This window comes from Panulirus ornatus, chromosome 38 (genome assembly GCF_036320965.1).
Source record: "Panulirus ornatus isolate Po-2019 chromosome 38, ASM3632096v1, whole genome shotgun sequence".
NCBI lineage: Eukaryota > Metazoa > Arthropoda > Malacostraca > Decapoda > Palinuridae > Panulirus > Panulirus ornatus.
In genome coordinates this window covers 6,644,026-6,663,153 of record NC_092261.1, presented here as the reverse complement: position 1 = coordinate 6,663,153, position 19,128 = coordinate 6,644,026, and the positions used below count along the sequence as shown (strand labels likewise).

General features: G+C 42.2%; 1 protein-coding gene across 10 annotated transcripts in view; it reads right to left on the bottom strand.

Moving 5' to 3' along the window:
* The window catches only part of LOC139760854 (uncharacterized), a 206,610-nt gene that overhangs the window by 114,096 nt on the left and 73,386 nt on the right, over nucleotides 1–19,128 (bottom strand). Inside the window, exon 3 of one of the 10 annotated variants that reach the window (XM_071684554.1) lies at nucleotides 16,093–16,261. The exons of the other annotated variants lie outside the window; for them this stretch is intronic. The gene's annotated coding sequence lies outside the window, so the exon portion shown is untranslated. The remainder of the gene's footprint in view (nucleotides 1–16,092; nucleotides 16,262–19,128) is intronic. 10 annotated transcript variants of the gene reach the window in all.

Below are 19,128 nucleotides of genomic sequence, written 5' to 3'. Positions count from 1 at the left end.
GGTCGCCCCTTACTTTTTTGTCTACTATGGTCGACAAAGTTCAGTCTTGTCACCTTTCCCTTTACCTCAACACTCTCTCAACTATAGTATCATCTTAGTTGTCCTCCTCTGGGCCTTCTCTGTCTGTTCTTTGCGGTGTGCGTTTCTTTAAGTGCGCTGTGTGTATGCGTGCAGGGTGAGGGGAAGACATACCCTGGCAATATGTTCCGCCTGATAACACCACTGGAGGCAGGCAGACGCTGGGAGGACGGGGATGGGCTGGATGTGGGACGGATCACATGTCATTACATTAGGACCTACACACATTTCCCGAGATTGCCTGGGATCTGCCAGGTTTGTCAAGGGATAGCAGGATTGGCCATGAGTACGCGCGGTTCACCGGGGGGGTCAACGAAACCCACAAAGTGTTAGAAGGGTTAGATACGTTCACTCAAGACTGCCTGAAGTTACCAAGATTTGTTTTGTGTCAACAGTGTTACCTGGAATCACTGAAGATCCTCAAGGGTCTGGAGAGCTTGTCTGAGGTTAGAAAGGATCGCTAGGAATCACCAGAGTCTACCAAAGGGTGGGTGGGTGGGTGGGGGGGTCTTGCCGGGAGTCAGGAGCGAGTAAGTGAATTACCGTTGTCCTTTCTATTGGGTCACTCCTGTGTAAATTGCATTCTGGAATCCATTCCTCAGTCTCTCTTTAATCTTTTACGTAACTTTCCCTGAAGGCTGAAAATTCTGTACTGGCCACGCTATCAAGCCACTAACAAAAGGAACACTAATTTGTATACCATCGAAGTCTTCGATTCTTGACAAATTTTTAAGACTACGATACTTCTGAGTGTGTGTGTGTGTGTGTGTGTGTGTGTGTGTGTGTGTGTCTTGTATTTCCATAACGGAGGTTCTCATGTCCGTGCAGTCTGATTGGAACATTTATGACTGGCGTTGTGATTCACATCAAGGTCTGTAATCGTTGTGTATCTGGTCTGTCAGGCACTTCTGGCTTTACACATCTGATGGGAACAGGCTGAACCACACTCTCCCTGCCACCAGGTGGGAACATCATTACAAACTGAGGTACGTAACGTCCTCTACATGATAGAAAACACTTACACCAGAAACAATATTTGCGTTTACTTAGCATGATGCAACATTTCCATGGGAGCTGAAAATTCAACTGCCCCCCTACAGTTTCCCCGGCTCTCCTTGTCTGTATTTCCTCTCAAAATCTTCCACTGTTTCTTCTTGCCGAATTTATGGCTCATTTTAACTTAAATGCTGGCACTTAGCAGTCTTTCGTGCTTGTCCAGCCAAGTGGGAATGATTCTGGAGAGGAGAATGAGAGCCAAAGCTTTCAAAATTTTCCATGTATAAATCATACTTCTTTCGACTGCGCTCCTAAAGAAAAATTACGTCTGAATCTTTTTTTTTTTTTATTCTAGGCCAGCGTCAATTAGGGCTTATCTTATTCTACAAGTTGGGAATGATCTTTGCATAACTACACAATTTCACGCGATCTGAAAGGTAATTTTGGAAAAAAAGAGAAAGAAAAAAGAGAAAGGTAATCTGGAGACTGCTAATGATATGAAGAGTGCCATTAAGGGATTTGCGTCCGTTTAACTTGACGGTGTGCCAAACCCTGCCAAGCATCTATCTCTACGTTTCTCTTTCATGATAAAACGAGTTGTACGTTTCTGGTATGTAGAAGGTCTAAGCCTATCTCCCATGACCAATATCTTGTCTTCGGCGTTCTTGTGTAACCCCTCAAGTGTTCCCCCGGCAATAAGAACTGTACGCTTATGCTGGTATTATCCGCAAATGACGACAAGAGACTTCCATACGTGTTCTAATCTACGTCAGATAAGAAAAGAAACAAAAGAGGTGTCATTAGCCATGTTTTTCACCGTGGAAACATAACTGTACGCCTGGCTTACAAGATGTTACTGAGATCTATTTATTAGGAAGCTGAAGATCCGTCCTATTTTACTAGCTATTCCCGGTGTGCGGATTTTGTGGGTCACATCAGGCCAACAACTGTCGTGGGCTTCTTTTTTTATTATTCTGTTCGGTCAAGTTCAAGATTCTATGTTTCAAATATTTCATCCGCAAAAAAAGGGACCGTCCATGAAAGATTAATGCACCTTGACCCCCACTGCATCTTTAATTTCAGATTGCAGATGGTACGGGCATGAACTGCATGAAGCAGCGTTGCCTGCGAGTATGATAACTGTATGATTCCATAAAGTCAATCAACTCACACCTTTGCAACCCTCACAAGAATTCTCATGAGAAGTGACGATAATGTTCTTGGTTCAGTAACTTTTTTTTTGGAACTCCTTTGCTTGCCTACTTTATGGAATGAGGCTGAGAGCGTTTTACACTTAACGGGATTAAAACGAGTCCACTCTCTCTCTTACGGGGATGTTAAACTCACGGTAACGGTATTTTAAATTCCTTTAAAAAAAATTGCAGGAGTCTGACAATATGCAGAGGCATACTGTCAATAGCTATCTCGGACTCCAATAGTGAAGTGGTGAACTCAGCCATGTGCAATATAGGGAATCAATGTATCAGAAGAAGACTCTTAAGGCAGTTCATCTTTAATGCGATTTCTGGGTCAATGAACACTGATCTATACAACTTCCACAGTGTCTTATTCATCTCCTGACTATCATCCATTTAGTGCTCGTCTCTGTTCTTAGGTGAACAATGGAACGCATGGTCCTTGATCTGAGCCCTGAAAATGCAAAGAAGTATTGTTTCAATTTCACTAATGCGTCCTTGCTCTTCCTCCCTCTGAATATATTTGATATCTTCACCTCTTCTGACCTTCTGACAGTTCTCATTTACTAAGCTACAGCTACGAGTCTAATAACTTGTTTCCGTCTCCTCTAAAAAGAAAGACTCAATGTGGTTCCAGTCTGGACTTTATGCTTTTCTTCTGAGTCGCTGTCTGTTATGTTTGTCCTCTCAGACATTCTGTAATTATGTTGTCAATTACGGGTGATTACCACTACTGATCAGGGGCACCCCAGCTTTTACTTGCAGTTTACAGCTCAAAACATATTCACTAATTTCAAACATTGTGCACGTTGTGCAGTGGTGGCTTTTTATCTACACTTGTTAGCAGTTTGATCCAATTGTAATCTTCATACAATACGTTTCAGCAAGTGACAATACGTAATGAGCTTACAATAACTTCACAAAGGCATACCCGACGTAATATTGTCTTATCTTGACAAAGAGGAAAGCTGTCACACAATCTGAAGAGTTCTCTCTTGTACTATTTTCACAGAAGCTATCATGTAGAACGTTGTCTTCTACCGCTTTCCCTCTGGGATGTGATAGATTGAAGTCTCTAGAGGGGATTACATGTGGGAATGGGTTCCCAATATCACCAAGGCAAGATCCTCTGGCCCGAAACTGATCTATAAATTCCCTCTGTTGTCTCGAGTCCGGTGCCATATTGATCAGTGAAATAACTACAAGTACACAAGACGCTAGACCCCCGTAGACACAAACCGTCCACTCACCTCCCGTAGACAAACACGAAGAACCCACCCTTCGTACCAGTATACTTTCTCCACAGATCAATCATCAAATAAAGTATGATTAAATGAGAATCATCCAATAAGTTGCCGATGCACCGTCGAAGCAGAAACCCAATCTGTATCTGTAAACTCGGAGGCTCTGGCTTGGTCTGAGGACTTCCTCTTTACATGTGATGGCATCTGCCTTAACCCTCTATAACTGCTCGTCCTCTTGGTCTGAAAGTGTCCCCTTTACACGAGACGACATCTGCCTTCGCCATGCTAATTGCATACCCTTTTCCTCACTAACCCTGGGCATCCTGATGCCACCTATACTGATGGCAAAATAATGTTTCAAAAGAAAGAGAGCAGCTGCAGCAGCGGCATGAGAGCCAGTCAGGTGAAGACCGCGGCTGCTGTAAGAACACCAAAGGACCTGGACACAAGGCAAGGAATTCCACGGCAGGAGACGAAGAAGGCGTGGTACTCAGCAGGAGGCATGGCACTCCATGGCAGAAGGCATGGCATTCTTTAATACCTTCTTTCATATCCAAGACGGTGATCTCTTTTTTTCTCTACGTGTAATTACCTATAAGTAGTGTCTGGGGAGGGAGTTGTGCACCCATTTGTTTCACCCGACATGGCTTTTGACCGAGGCATGTTTTGCCCATGCCATGTCGGTCACTAGAAAAAAATCTATGTGAAATCTGAATGACGATATGGTTGCTAACACCTCACGAGGAGGAACGAGGTCTTGTGAAATTGGCCTATAGGGTGGGTTTCACCGTGATCGTAAGTATAGGAGGTGCAGAAGGAATACATGGCCTAGTGGTGTGCATAGATTCGGTCTGTGAAGACCCGCGAGGGAGATGATGTACTAGTGCACAGAACCAGAATTATGACAGCACATGGCAGAGTGAGAGTTCACTTGATAAAGAAAGCTCGGGTAGTGAGGTTAACATAATGGAGGTGTTTGTGTACTGGTTAAGGGCACCTGGCAAGTGGAGGTACAGTGGATGTACCAGTGTACACTCCTGGGTAGTAGAGGAGGATATTAAAGTTGAGTCACATGCAGCTGTTATTCTTCGCCACTCTGCACCTCATCCTCCCTCACTGTTACATGGGGTGAAGGAGCAGCAGGGGAGAGAGGGGGGAAAAAAATCAGATCGTAGCGGCAGGTAGTTGTGGTGGCGGTGGCGCCCACCTCAGCAGGAAATTGAAAGCATCTCTCAACATCCGCCGGTATGTAAAACGTCGACGCTACACGATAACTGAGCTGCCTCATCTCCTTTACCTGCCTTCACCGACATCCACGCCCAATGTGGCACATTTGCAGCTCCTACACTCGTTGAGGAGCGCCTCCCTTCCCCTCCTCAGGCCAACCTCCTGGGAGGAGGTACTCCTCAATAACTAGGTCGAAAGCAGACCTGACCTGATCAAAGTCCTCAATTCAATCAGCGACTCGAAACTGGTAATCTAAATATCTAATGGCAGCGCAGGCAGCACCTGTAAAATATGGTGTGTCAGAGGGGCTCAGGAGATGCGGTACACTGCAGGGTGAGAAACCGAGGTTGCTGCTGCAGGACTGCCTCCTGTCCAAGCCTCGTCCAATATGTCTGCTCTCTCTCTCTCTCTCTCTCTCTCTCTCTCTCTCTCTCTCTCTCTCTCTCTCTCTCTCTCTCGCAAAAAAAACCTCCCGTCTGACTTCTCTCTTCCTTTGTCTCTATTTGTGCTCTTATTCTTTTGTCTGGCTCAGTTTATTTCTTCCTCAAGATGTTTATCTTTTTTTCACAATCTTTCCTACTCTCTGCCTGTCTTTGTATACTTCTGACTTAGAAGCCATCCAGTTATCTTTCTCTCTCTTACACACACACACACACACACACAGATGAAAGGGGAAATCAGGGAACTGAGAAATATAATCAATGGTCCTGATAAAATCAAATCAACTGATGGAATTCAAACGGAATGTAACTCGAGGAAAGAAGGTGCAATGAATGAAAAGCGTCACAGAAAAAGGTTAGAGGAGTTTTCTCTGGATATCCTCGAGATAGGACAACAAAAGAAAATGCTCTCAGCACAGAGACCGGCGACTGCTGATAACTGAGGGCTGGGTGCAGCAGAAAACTCTGGGCCTCACGAATAGAAACAGAGGGTATTGGATGATGCACTGGGAAAAGAGATGTGGGAACAATGAAACAGAAAGACAAAGAATATTACTGAAACTGTAGAGAGAGTAATGTAAACTGTTAGACGTAGAAAAAACAGGAAAGGATACAGTCTGTTTGTTGAAACAATGAAACAAAAAGACACAGAATACTGCTGAAACTGTAAAGAGAAATATTCACTGTTAGACGTAGAAAAAAGAAAAAAAAACACAGGAAAGGATCCAGTCTGTTAGTTGGAAGAATTAAAATAGTGCAGAGCATTTAGGTAAAACCTAAGACATGTAGGCTGGCGAGTCAACATCCAGGTAATTAGCTGGCAAATGGGCTGCAAGAAAAGTAAGACCATTAGTTAAGTAGAAGGCTGAAGGACGTAAATTGGCGATGAGTTTTGGACTGGCAGAAGTCCATATTCCAGCCAAAGACGAAAGACTGAAGGAAGAAACGGGAGCCACGACAAAAGACTAGAGGGCTTAACAGCCACAACAGTACCTCAAGAGACGTCAGGAATATTACGTGACGGAAATGTTAGACTGATAATAATTTACACAAATGCAAATGAACAAGTAGTAAATGGGGAAAAAAAAGCAAGAGTTCAATGACTTAATTAGGGAAAGCGAAACCCGACACTGATGGAGCACGGAGGAACAAAACTCATTAAAGGGATAAGGTCCGACTTACTCTATCCAAGAAAATAAATGACAGTAAACAGGGAAAGATACGACGAAGAGGAGGAGGAGACTGACCCCTCTTTATAAGGAACCGCTTTGCTTCAAGAAATACTGGTAGGTAGAAAATCCAAACAATAATCTAATGGTAACATTAACATGTGAAGAACGGCACAGTAGTGTGGATAATTCATAATCCTCCCAAGAATTTCAGTGAACCACAACAAAATTACTAGCGTAATGAAGGAACAATCAAGGAATGCACGCTGAAGCAGTTCAAAATGCTCTCCACAAAGACAGCAGAGTTCTAATGAGGGATTTCGCTATTTCTGAGAGACAGCCTGGAGGAATTTTGATCTTCATGAAGACACGGGTTTTAAGAGGGTAAATACGAATATTTTCTGCATCGGCATGTCACTAGGCACACACGAGTAAGAGGGGTTACTACATCATCATTACAAGACCTTATCTTCGGACATAACAGCATGGATATTAAGGATATCACACACTAACTGAGCAAAGTGATGAGGTAATGACTGACTTTGATTCTGGTGTAAATGAGGATATAAAAAAGGACAGAGATAAAAGCAGACTCATGGAGGATGTCATCATGGAAACTACATAAACCAACTAATTTCTACAATGAGAACATAAAAAGGGAAATGGAGTTTAGTTGCCGTGCTACAGGTCGTTGTTGTGGAACATCCTGTGAAATTTACGGGTGGGGAAGGTTTAACAGATATAGTTCCGGGAAAGACGTCAAAAAGTAAAAGAGCTTAACGACGTACTTTGCGAGAGATATGGGCGGCACTTGAGAGGTATAAGAGAGCAGGGAAGGAGTAGTACTGGATAAGAATGGAGGGAGAGAGAAACTCTGAAAAGAATACTGTGGACATGCTACGAGACAGTCTAAAACTTTTCCATAAATTCTTCAGGTTTATACTCTAGGTTAAAAAGCAGCTAATCTGGCTATGGGATTCAGATGCCAGAATTGTATATGATGTAAGGATAAGCAAGATATTAAATGACTAGTTCAACAGTGCTTTCACACCAGAGGAGAAAAAAGGGAGTAAATGTCAAACCCAACTCTAAGAGACGAAACCGGACGTTGCGCAGAACAATAAGAGAGGTCTGCAAAATAAGGGAAAGGTGATCAGAAAGCAAATGGACGACAACCTGCAAAATACCAACCAACTGAGCGAGAGAAAACGAGGAGTCAGGGAAAGGAGGTCAAGTGTAACAAACCTCTTAAGACTCCTATGCGAGGGTGAGGTCCGTTTTAGACAAAAAGAGAAGGTTGGGTGGATTGTGTGTATCTAGAAGGTAGGGTGGATTGTGTGTATCTAGAAGGTTGGGTGGATTGTGTGTATCTAGAAGGTTGGGTGGATTGTGTGTATCTAGAAGATTGGGTGGATTGTGTGTATCTAGAAGGTTGCGTGAACTGTGTGTATCTAGAAGGTTGGGTGGATTGTGTGTATCTAGAAGGTTGGGTGGATTGTGTGTATCTAGAGGGCTGAGTGGACTGTGGGAGCATATATTAGCATCGTATTCACGGACATGGATAAGTAAGGATTCAACTAACTCTTCCCATCCTATATCATACCAAACCGATAAGTTTAGTCACCACATAATCACTTGTAAAACTTAACACAACGAATAACACACACACAAAATATATATATATATATATATATATATATATATATATATATATATATATATATATATATATATATATAAGTGGAACAAACATAACATAATTCAGCTGAGTTACTTGGAAAGGCTATATTTTTTAAACCTGCCCACCATGGAAGGGGAAAGAGTAAGATATGACCTAATTACAATGGTTAAACTTTATATCAGTCTGTTGACGTAATCTGTGAATACTGTTTCAAAAGATGGAAGGATAGAACAACCCGAGGCCATAACATGAAGTAAAGCAAGAAAAGATGAAGTAATATCTTTGTATTAGAGTAGTGGACGGATGGAAGGATGGAATATACTGAACGTCCAATGTGGACAGCACAGAGACATTTTAAAAGTCGAAATATAGTACAAAAGCTTCAAGTGGTCGGGCCCTGCTAGCGCAGAAGTGCCTCCCCTAACAATACAGAGGGGTAGCAGTTTCTCACTCTCTCTCTCTCCCTCACACACACATACACACAAGTACACGTTGTGACGGCTCTCTGGCATCAGTCTCCCAATCATTCGGTCAATTACATTCGCCAAGCAATCTGGAGGGTAATGGCTGTAGCAATCCTATGTAATGAGAGTACGATCAGGAGCCTCACCGACTGGGGACAGTTCTCTACTGCACTGTACTTTTAGGGCGTATATTGTACTGTCACTTCCCTTATACAGGAGGAAGGTAGCTGCAGGGAACATTTGTCAGGACAGGAGGCCCACTGAGCACGTCAGTCATTGGACTCACGCCAAACTGTGCACGCCCGTGTAAAATATTGCCACCGAAAACCAGGAAATAATATGAAAAATGAAGCCCATGGTACGCCAGCTATATCCTACCTGCTACAAATTTCCCAGATAACAGCCATTCCAGTGAGGGCATCAACGCTGATTGGCTCGCGTATTTTCAGTCTAACCGCTATCAGCAAGACTATGGGTAGTTAATGTAGTGGGGAGGGAAAGGTCCAGATCCCCAGATCGTGGTGGTGTGCGAGCCCACTGAGGGGTCCTGACCCCATCCCTGACCGTAGTGGTGTTTGTGTGGTATATGAGTAGAAAGTGAAGAGCGTGACCCCCACCCCTGGCCGCGTTGGTGTTCTGCAGTGTGTTACTAAGTACGGTGAAGTACGAGAGTCCCAAGTTGTGATGGTGTTGTTTGGTACACGAGAAAACAGTTAAGTTCGTGACCCCCAGGTCGTGGTGGTGGTGTGAGTCATGTAAGTCCAGTAAAGGTCGTGACCCCCAGGTCGTGGTGGTGGTGTGAGGCATGTGAGTACCGTAAAGGTCGTGAACCCCAGGTCGTGGTGGTGGTGTGAGGCATGTGAGTACCGTAAAGGTCGTGACCCCCAGGTCGTGGTGGTGGTGTGAGGCATGTGAGTCCAGTAAAGGTCGTGACCCCCAGGTCGTGGTGGTGGTGTGAGGCATGTGAGTACAGTAAAGGTCGTGACCCCCAGGTCGGTATACAGACGTGCGATAAACCCGCACTCTACCATGACACGACACACTCACCACCTTACACGATGGCTGCTCCCTTCACCTTATCTTATAAGCTATAACCAACCCAGGATCGTTCTCGCACCACCTACCCTCTTCTCGTTTTGCCGCGCCCGCTATAAACTGAAGAAATTTATACACATAACACCTACCCTTTACTCACTGGACCCTACACACACTAAACTGCCAAGATCTATACCCACAACACCTACCTTTTCTCAGCGAACCTCACACACCATAAACTGCCATGATATACACTTACACATACACACCACCTATCTTTCCTTACGTACAATAAAGATCTCAGACTCGTACACACAGGACCTACCTTTTATCACTGCAACTCACGTTCAATAAACTGCCCACATTCACGGTCAGAATTTCTACTTTCTCACACCTCAAAACCATTCATATACACTGCCCAGATTCGTACACACACCTCCAACTTTTTTATTACTTTGCCTCACACTACATACTGACCAGATCCTTAAACATACGCCCTTACCACACACACAGGTCCCTCGCCACTTTTACCTTACCAACGTCAGCAGACACAGGTCCCCTCAACACTGTTGCGTTACTCACGGCGCCACTGTCCCCCAAGCACTGCTGCGTTACTCATGCCGTGTAATCACTAGCTCCAAGCACTCCTGCGTAACCCATGTCAGTCAGCGCCTCCTCCGGAAAGCGAAGTCCGCCCTGCCCTCACCAATCTCTACTGTGGCGACTGGCTCCACAGGCAAAACCCAGGGCAGACAGACATATATGACACAACGTGATAACATGGGAAAACACACCTCAAACAGCCTTCACATACCTATGATACGTAAGCCTGTAAAACCGATACATTTGCGCGAGACGGAATATGGTTTAGAATTTTCACTTGGGCAAGCGAGGTAGTGAAACGTGAGACGGGCTTACCGTAGAGTTACGGCTACTCCCTCTCCCCACCTGCCTACTCTCTCCCCTCTCTCTCTCTCTCTCTCTCTCTCTCTCTCTCTCTCTCTCTCTCTCTCTGCAGCCTTTTCACAAAAGCAGATACTCGTTCCAATTTATCGAATAGTCCGACCTCCGAATACGATAATTGTTTAGATATCTGCCTGAACCATTATGAAAAAAAATCCACCGCATCCAATTTGTCCCGAGAAAATTTCCACAGCAATTAGGCATCGTGCCGCATTTTTTCCTGCCATCCTTCCTCTGTATTTCATCCGCGGTATATGTAGACCCCGCTCGTGACGGAAATACAAAACTCACGACCATGGGAGGGTTGTATGGGCACTTCTCAAGTTACTGCTTGTCATCGAGGCATTACCTTGAACCGGTTAGTCTTATCGTGTGTTATAACTAGCTGGAAATCAACTTACGAAATGGTTATCTTGACCAAAAAAAAATAATGTTCGACTTGGTATATCGGCACCTATGGGCCGAGCAACAACAGTGAGAAATAATATTTCCTTGTGCCTTTGTATTACCGGATCCATCTGAACTACAGGATGTCTGGATTACGCTGAGGTAGACTAAGCTTAAAGGGAGCTGGGGTAAGGGTCAGTTTAAGCTAGGGAGATGCGTTAGCATGTTTTACCCTAAACTTTTTCTCGCTCTTCAAGATAGCGACATTTGAAAGGTCTCCCACGATCCCGCTGCAACCAGTGAAACTAAAACTAACCTTTCCGTTAACAAGAGAAGATTGCTGTATGAATCTAGATATTTCCATATACTTTTTCTCTAGGCGGAAAGTCAATAAATTCTGTAGGAAAATGGAAATAATTGAATACAAACTATATATATATATATATATATATATATATATATATATATATATATATATATATATATATATATATATGCAAAATGTCACCTTTGGCGAGGCTGTACCTTTGGGAGTTTTTTTTTTTTTTTTTTTTTTTTAATGGAAGAGGGAGATGAGGGATGTTTACAAACCAAGTGAACAAAATGAAGAACATTTCTGTTGTAAAATCAGTACGATAACTACTGGTGCACAGGCTGCACCAGAACATAAGCTGCATTAGTTCTGAACATTACATACTTCCTTTCTAAGTGAAACCCCACAATGTTCTAATGCATCGCTAATGAAGGGGCCGGGGTAAAATGCTCGGTCTAATCTCCACTGTAATATCCCCAAAGAAAAAAAATACCTGGTACGAAACCCCGGTTCTGGAGATCTACCCATTTCCATCAGGGAGATGAAATTATGGGATCAGCTGATTTACAGAAGTTACGGAGAAATAAAAAAAAAAATCATCGACATATAATGAGGTTTGCATACTTACAAATGATAAGTCGCCAGAAATCCAAGCAAAGAGAACGAATTCTTGATTCTGTTTATCTACAACTGATGAAACAAGTCCTTGTATCTATCTGTAAATGATCAAACAAGTCCTTGGATCTATCTACAACTAATGAAACAAATCCTTGCGTCTTCCTTCAATTGATGAAACAAATTTACTTGCTTCTGTTTATCTACAAATGATGGAACGAATCATAGAGTCTCTGCCCACAGCTTGTGGAACGAATACCTGGGTCGAGTTACCTGCAAGCGAGCAAGAACCAACTCCTCGGGTTTGCTTACCTACATGTGATGAAACAATTTACATCACCCTAAGGTGATGGAAAGAATTTTTGGGTCTGTTTATCATCTTTCTATCTAGAGGATGGCTGAATAAAGGTATCTACCTGCTCGTGGCGCAACCCTAAGATCTATTTACAATGTGCAGAAGTATTTACAAACTGCTGAGGTGTACTCTCCTGGGATGTTTGTTAACATTTACGGCACGAGTTTGGGGTATCGTTAAAAGGAGATGACACGATTCCTAGCTTCCGCTTATTCAAATTCAAGTCACGAGTTCTGTATCTATTTACTTACAACTAACAGCGCATACCCCGAAGTCCATCTAAACCAAATGGTTCGAATTCCGGGGTTTTATTTACAGCTTGACCCCCCCCCCCCAAATTCACTTCGACATCTATGGGCTAGTGGAATAGAATACCTGGGCTTAAAGTTTGTCGACTTACACCTATGTATTGACATACGTAATCGTTTCATTAAGAGATGGTACAGCACGAATGAAAAGATTCATTCACCTCTGACGGCGCGATTCCCGGTCTGTTGCATCCATGAGGCAAGTCCAGAGTTGGAAGTAATTATAGCTGATGGTACGAATTCTAGTTAATGTACGATACACGTGATGGGACAGTCATAAATTCTTTTTATAGTTAGTGGCACAAATTACCAAATCTGTGTACTTCAGCCGATGTTGCAACCCCCCCGAGCCATGCGTGCTTAAACTTGATGGTGTTACTGCTGGAACCTGTTTTACGATGGCGTGAATGCTGGACTTGTATGTTCAAATGGGATGACCACGTTAAGAGTTTAATCATCTCGAACTAATGGTGCAAATGATATCATCTATTTAACTAATAACGTATAGCGGATGGCTCGGCATCTATCCCCTTGACAATACCAGACTATACACTCCCTCACTCATCTGAATACTTGCCGTACTCAGGAGGATGTCGGCTACAAAAGTGCTCGAGTCTACACAATTCTCTCACAAGATCAGCTGAGCTGTAAAAATACTACTGTCTGCTTTCGCTACCATCAAGAGACACGATAAGAAATGAGTCTCTTCGAAAAACATTTCGTTGTTTCAAAAATTCGCCACCCACTAAAAATTTTTCTTTACACAAAATTAATTGTGTAACTCTTAAACAGAAAGAAATAGAAATGAAAGTTAAAATAAATGCAGTTATCGTCCCCTGGAAACTCCTACCCAACCAGTGAAGGCTCTGCACTTGGAGAGAATTTTAATCTCCTGCAAATACAGGGCCACAAAAATTACTTTTAAAAGACTGGAGCCACCAAAGAAAACTAAAGGATTTACATCAGAGAGATTCAGCATCACAAATCCATCTAGTGCAATTATACCTAAATAAGATACTGATATTGTTCATTATATATGAGTCTTATTAACTTTTACACAGTAATGGGAGGGTGTTACACCTGTGGGGCCATATTATTTGACTGTTTTTCTATTGCCATTCAACTTTTATTCTTCTTTATACTGTCAGCACTTGATTCACTCCATTCATCCACTATCATAATACCAAAGCACTTTTTTTCTACCTTTTTTTCTAATTTGTTTCTTGCTTAGTTTGTCGTTATGGCCTCTGGTTGCTTCGTCTGTTATCCTTCGAGGATATGTTCTCTGTCAACACCATCAAACTGATATATAAACTTTAAGGTTATGAACAAGTCACTCCTTACTCTTCTCTCCACCATGGCGGGCAAACCTCTCATTACCACTTATCTCTCTCAGTTTTGGTACTATCTTCATTGTCGTCCAATATGAGGCAAATTTTAAGAGAGGTGACCAAATACAGTTTGTCTCCTTTACAGTTCGCCTAAGCTGGGGCTCTGGCGATAGGTTTGATTAATGACTTAAAAAGGTCCTTGACACATGGATTCTTGCAGATTCAATCTTTTCTTTTTTTAGCGATGTTCCCGTCATCGATAAAAAAAAAAAAACAGCTTTTCATTCAACTCTCCGTAGAATCATCACAGAATCTAGCATTACCAAACGCAGATCCAGTCGTTGTCAACACAACACGCAACAGTTTATAAGCTAATCCATACCCTGACACTTGCCTTTGGTGACCCGACCCCTGCCACTGGTGGTTACATTTTTTTACTTCACTCTTCCACCTGACCCTTAACTGAAGAGGTCATGCGCCTTATATATATATATATATATATATATATATATATATATATATATATATATATATATATATATATATATATATATATATATATATAAAATATATGTGGTTTGATTGACTAAGTAATGAAAGGGTAAAAGATATGTGTGGTAATAAAAAGAGTGGTTGAGAGAGCAGAAGTGGCTTTGTTGAAATGATTTGGACTCGTGAGGATGAGTAAGGAGGATTAACAAAGAGGATGTATGTGTCAAAGATGGAGGGAACGAGGAGAAGTGGGAGACCAAATTGGAGGGGGAAAGATGGAGTGAAAAAGATTTTGAGTGATCAGGGCCTGAACATGCAGGAGGGTGAAAGGCGTGCAAGGAATAGAGTGAATTGGAACGATGTGGTATACTGGGGTCGACATGGTGTCAATGGATTGAACCAGGGCATGTGAAGCGTTTGGGGTAAACCATGGAAAGTTCTGTGGGGCCTGGATGTGGAAAGGGAGCTGTGGTTTCGGTGCATTATTACATGACAGCTAGAGACTGAGTGTGAACGAATAGGGCCTTTGTTGTCTTTTCCTAGCACTACCTCACACACATGAGGGGGAAGGATGTTGTTAATCCATGTGTGGCGGGGTGGCGATGGGAATGAATAAAGGCAGACAGTATGAATTATGTACATGGGTATATATGTATATGTCTGTGTGTGTATATATATGTATACGTTGAGATGTATAGGTATGTATATGTTGGTGTGTGTGGACGTGTATGTATATACATGTGTATGTGGGTGGGTTGGGCCATTCTTTCGTCTGTTTCCTTGCACTGCCTCGCTGGCGCGGGAGACGGCGGCAAAGCGAGGTGAATAGGTAGATAAATATATATAGGGGAGAAAGAATACTTCCCACGTATTCCCTGCATGTCGTAGAAGGCGACTAAAAGGGAAGGGAGCGGTGGGCTGGAAATCCTCCCCTCTCATTTTTTTTTAAATTTTCCAAAAGAAGGAACAGAGAAGGGGGCCATATGAGGATATTCCCTCAAAGGCCCAGTCCTCTGTTCTTAACGCTACCTCGCTAATGCGGGAAATGGCGAATAGTATGAAAAAAAAAAAAAAATATATATATATATATATATAATATATATATATATATATATATATATATATATATATATATATATATATATATATATATACTTCACTCTTCCACCTGACCCTTAACTGAAGAGGTCATGCGCCTTATATATATATATATATATATATATATATATATATATATATATATATATATATATATATATATATAATATATATATATATATATATATATATATATATATATATATATATATATATATATATATACTATCCCTGGGGATAGGGGATTAAGAATACTTCCCACGTATTCCCTGCGTGTCGTAGAAGGCGACTAAAAGGGGAGGGAGCGGGGGGCTGGAAATCCTCCCCTCTCTTTTTTTTTTAAATTTTCTAAAAGAAGGAACAGAGGGGGCCAGTTGAGGATATTCCAAAAAAGGCCCAGTCCTCTGTTCTTAGCGCTACCTCGCTAACGCGGGAAATGGCGAATAGTTTAAAAGAAAAGAAAAAGATATATATATATATATATATATATATATATATATATATATATATATATATATATATATATATATATATATATAGTGAAACAGCTTTCACATTATATTTCCACATGTGAATTCAGCAACAAAGATATAAAACACATAAAAGCCGAGTTACTCCCAACTATTCAATCTGCTGAAGAACCAAGTGGAGAAGCGGGAGTGATGGAGGCGGCCATGGTAAGGCCCTTGAAAATTCTTACCTCAGTGACGGCTTACCACTATTCCCGACCACTTCCCTCCTAAGGCTCCACTGTGGCCACCCCAGGACACCATCGAGGCCACCCCATTACACCATAGGTGGTCAGCCTAAGAGAGCCGTGCGGTGCTGTCTCCTGTCTTGGTGCCTGCTCAACGCGACACAGTACTCACCTGGAATGAACAAAAACAGGTGTTAGTGTGACCAACTGTAGCAGCAAGGAGTTGGGGGGTGAGGTGAGGCAGGACCTCTCACAACACAACAGTGGCCGAAGCCGTTACTATCACCGTCTCCATACTGCTGGTGCTGTTCTGCCTGGCCTCCTACTGTACCCCATTCAACACTGTCACACAGCTGTTTAAGTAACTAGAGACTAGCATATGGGAACGGTACATTAACTGGTAGCAGTTACATGCACTTTTGTTACTAAGGAAAAGTTAATATATTTACAGACATACATATGTGATCATCTGTGACAAAATGGAGCCGAAAAGTGTATCTATGTTCAACATGAAATTCTTTGTCAAAATCCATTTATGGCTATTACAATGAAAAAAATCATCAATACATACATACACACACACACACACACACACACATATATATATATATATATATATATATATATATATATATATATATATATGAAGGGGATGATCAAACTATGTTTTGTTCTTTCTCATTCAACTGAAAAACTACACAAAATTTGCGTTAAAACTCATTTAAGACACCAGAATGCTATGCGAATATCTCATATAAGGAAGAAACAAATCTACGTAGTTTTACTTCAATCTACTCATTATAAAATCGTTGGAGGACTTAACTGAATTCGGAAACACACACACACACACACATACACTTACACCTAGCTTAGGCTGGGGTGTGTCTCTGTGTGTGCATACATACAATCAAAGAAGAGATGGTACACATACAAATGTAAAAGGTAAATACATGGGGAAACACGTGTAAAACTCCCTCCCCGTTACAAACAAATAGTAATCACACAGACACCATGTGCTGGGCAATATGCCTTCCACATGTTTCCCAGTAGTAGCATAAAAATGACTTTTACACTCCCTATGAACCACCACAGAAGTGTTGTTACACAGGTTTGTAATGAAGACTGCATCATTTTGTTCTGTATATAAACCAGCATCATACACCTGACAGTTTCATGAACGTGAAATAAAAAAAGACAGCTGGAATCCAGCGGATCATTCCCAGACATTTCATCTTCAGCCTACATCTGTTTGGAGGTTGTAATAGTGATACCAGGTTGGCCAATACATGTTACTAAAGCCTGAAACACTAAAGAAACTCCCGCAGCGACCAGGAACCAGGTCACCTCTACCGGGCGGTCCCATAGGTCATAAAGTGTAGTGATACAATGAATGTATCTGAGGGAGTGTTCCAGGGTCATCTGAGAAATAAGTGCTCGGGTGTCTTCATTGTGGTGCATCGTGGGAATGAAGGACCTGAGATGTGTTGAATCGGGGTACAATTGTAGCAATGCGTGGATGGCTGATGGTCCTGAGCGAAATCAGGAAAGTGTGACTCGTGTTTGTCTGGGGAGTGTGGTTTCAGATGGATACATAGTCTGGTAGAGTGGTTTTTAAGGCTGACTTAGGAGAGAGGCTCTTTAGTGCTTTTTGGGTCATTTCAGTGTGTGTGATTTATCAGTTTGGAGAGAGAGAGAGAGAGAGAGAGAGAGAGAGAGAGAGAGAGAGAGAGAGAGAGAGAGAGAGAGAGAGAGAGAGAGAGAGAGAGAGAGAGAGAGAGGTTGCTCGAGTGTGAGACATGGGTAAGACTCCTATTTCTTCTTGAGGAATGGTTGGGGTGGGAAAGGTCTAGAGAAGTTGCAAAGAAAAGTGCCCAGCGTGCTGAGATGGGATTGTATTGGAAGAATCTGTTTCATTGTGTAGGTGTTGGAATGTCTATGGCTGCTATGCATTTTCTTTCTTTTTTTTTGCGTGTGTTTGGGGAAGAGATGCTGCTTAAGTAAATTGGTTTGAAAGGGTGGATGTACAGGCAGGCAGGTGGGGAATAGTCTTGACTGGAGCGGATGAAGTGTTCATATATATATATATATATATATATATATATATATATATATATATATATATATATATATATATATATATATGTGTGTGTGTGTGTGTGTGTGTGTGTGTGTGTGTGTGTGTGTGTGTGTGTGTGTGTGTGAATATTACCTGTCATAAAACCAAATAAATGAGCTTACCGAATACGACTACATGACCATTAAGGATCAAGTCAAAGGCCATCATACCAAAAGGTAATATCGTCGTGCTCAAGGGGTTAAATTTTCAGGAGCAGGTTGGCCAGCCTGAACGCTGCTCCCCCACACTACGGACGACAGCTGTGGAATACATTACAGGCACACATCATATCCAGGACCAACGAACGTTCGAACCCCGTCATGAAATATTTCATAAAACATCAACTTTTTAAGAACGAAACTTTTTCATCGATTTAAAACATAAAAAATTCCTTGGAGAAAATAGTAAAAGTTTCAAAATGTGATGTGCCTGGTTGGTGTTGTGGCTCTAGCGTCGCTGAATACTAATCCACTGGCCAGGGTTCGATCTCCGGCATGGGCATGACGGCGTACAAGTCAACCAGGTGTTCATCCTTCCTCTCGCTGGCATGTAAATGGGTACCAACTCCGGTTGGGATAACGCACCACAGCTGTGACAGACCTAGCCAGCCGACACCAGTTGTAACTCAGCTCGCGTTAAACCAGAGGTGTACACGTCAGGGGGACATGGCCCTCACTGACAGGCTAGTGTGCCGACCAAGGGTTGGTGCTTTACATTTTTCTTTTTCAAAACGAACAATACCAAATACATAAGGGAAGCGTATCGAGGCACAGTGTTGGTTAAGGTTGTGTTGAGAGAGAGAGAGAGAGAGAGAGAGAGAGAGAGAGAGAGAGAGAGAGAGAGAGAGAGAGAGAGAGAGAGAATAATTTATGTACAGGAGGAAGAGGAAAAGAGAATGGTAATCTGGTGAGAACTTCTTTTAA